Raw genomic sequence first — 2,388 nt, 5'->3', positions numbered from 1 at the left:
ACACACACACACACACACACATATGAAAAGATGGGACTTCCCAGTGGTCAAGAGGCTAAGACTCCATGCTTCCAATACAGCGGACCCTGGTTGGATCCCTGGTCAGGGAATTAGATCCCACATGCTGCACCTAAGACCTGGTACAGTAGAATAAAAATATTCCCATATATGTATGAAAATATTCATATGTATATATATGAAAAGACAATAATTTTGGAAGTATGTTTCTAACAAGTAAAAAAATTGTTAATAAACTTAAAAATTTAGAAAGTGCTGAAAAATATGCAACTCATAAAGAGACTTCATACATAATAAAGGTAAAATTTCTAATTACTGGGGAAAATTATTCATGAATGGCATTCAAGAACAGAGAAATGATTTAGAAAATTATAAAGTTTCATCCCAAATGTACCAATTACATTTAAATCAATGTAATAAGGTTTTAAAAATTAAAACTGAAATTATAAATTATTAGATATCTTATAAATATACTTTCTCAAGTTAGGAAATCCTTTTTCTGCCTAGGGGTTGGTTGGTTTTATAATGGATGCTGAATTATACTTAGAATCGTTTTGATTTTGCTCCAGATCAAGGAAATTCACTTTCTACTTTGTTGTTGTTCAGTCGCTGAGTCATGTCTGCCTCTTTGTGACCTCATGGACTGTAGTGCTCCAGGTTCCCTTGTCCTCCACTATCTCTTGCAGTTTGTTAAAATTCATCCATTGAGTCGATGATGCTATCTAACCATCTCATCCTCTGATGCCTTCTTTTGTCGCCTTCAGTCTTTCAGTGCAAACAGGATCTTTTCCAATGAGTCAGCCCTTCACATCAGGGGGCCAAAGTATTGGAGCTTCAGCACTGGTCCTTCCAATGAATATTTAGGGTGGCTTCCCTGATAGCTCAGTTGGTAAAGAATCGGCCTGCAATGCAGGAGGTCCTGGTTTGATTCCTGGGTTGGGAAGATCCCCTGGAGAAGGGAAAGGCTACCCACTCCAGTATTCCTGGGCTTCCCTTATGGCTCAGCTGGTAAAGAAACCACCTGCAATGTGGGAGATCTGGGTTTGATCCCTGGGTTGGGAAGATCACCTGGAGAAGGGAAAGGCTACCCACTCCAGTATTCTGGCCTGGAAAATTCCACGGACTGTATAGTCCATGGGGTCACAGAGTCAGACACGACTGAACGACTTTCACTTTCACTTTGTCTTTTAGGATTGACTGGTTTGATCACCTTGCAGTCCAAGGGACTCTCAGGAGTCTCCTCCAACACCAGGATTTGAAAGCATCAATTCTTTAGTGCTCAGCCTTCTTTATGGTTCAACTCTCACATCCATACATGACTACTGGGAAAAACCACAGCTTTGACTATATGGACCTTTGTTGGCAAAGTAATGTCTCTGCTTTTTAATACACTGTTTAGGTTTGTCATAGCTTTTCTTTCAAGGAGCAAGCGCCTTTTAATTTCATGACTGCAATCACTATCTGCAGTGATTTGGAGCACAAGAAAATAAAATCTTCCTTTGTTTCCATCTTTTTTCCCCATCTATTTGCCATGAAGTGAAAGGACTAGATGCCATGATCTTAGTCTTTTGAAAGTTGAGCTTTAAACCGGTTTTTTCACTCTCCTCTTTCACCTTTATCAAGAGACTCTTTAATTCCTTTCACGAGTGGTATCATCTGCATATCTGAGGTTGTTGATATTTCTCCTGGCAATCTTGATTCCAGATCAGGATTGCTCCAACCTGGCCTTTTGCATGATGTACTCTGTGAACAAGTTAAATAAGCAGGGTGACAATATACAGCCTTGTTGTAATCTTTTCCCAATTTTGAACCAGTCAATTGTTCTATGTTCTAACTGTTGCTTCTTGACCTGCATAAATGTTTTTCAGGAGACAAGTAAGGTGGTCTGATATTCCTATCTCTTTAAGAAGAATTTTCCACAGTTTTCTGTGATGAACACAGTCAATGGTGTTAGCATAGTGAAGCACAAGTATATGTTTTTTTCTGGAATTATCTTGCTTCCTCCAGTATCCAATGAATGTTGGCAATTTGATCTCTGGTTCCTCTGCCTTTTCTAAACCAAGCTTGTACATCTGGAAGTTCTCCATTCCATACTAAGTCACTTCAGTTGTTTCCGACTCTTTGCAACCCTATGGACTGTAGCCTTCCAGTCTCCTCTGTCCTTGAGATTCTCCAGGCAAGAATACTGGAATGGGTTGTCGTGCCACTCCTGTGATCCTGGGGATCTTCCTGACCCAGGGATTGAACCCACGTCCCCTGCAGCTCCCGCATTGTAGGTGGTTTCTTTACCCCTGAACCACTGGGGAAACCCATTCTTGATTCTGTTGTTGTTCAGTCACCCAGTTGTGTCTGACTCTTTGTGATCCCACG

The sequence above is a fragment of the Bison bison genome, unplaced genomic scaffold (assembly GCF_000754665.1).
Source record: "Bison bison bison isolate TAMUID 2011002044 unplaced genomic scaffold, Bison_UMD1.0 scf7180017864181, whole genome shotgun sequence".
Classification (NCBI taxonomy): Eukaryota; Metazoa; Chordata; class Mammalia; order Artiodactyla; family Bovidae; genus Bison; species Bison bison.
Note: the sequence above shows the minus strand (reverse complement) of the source record.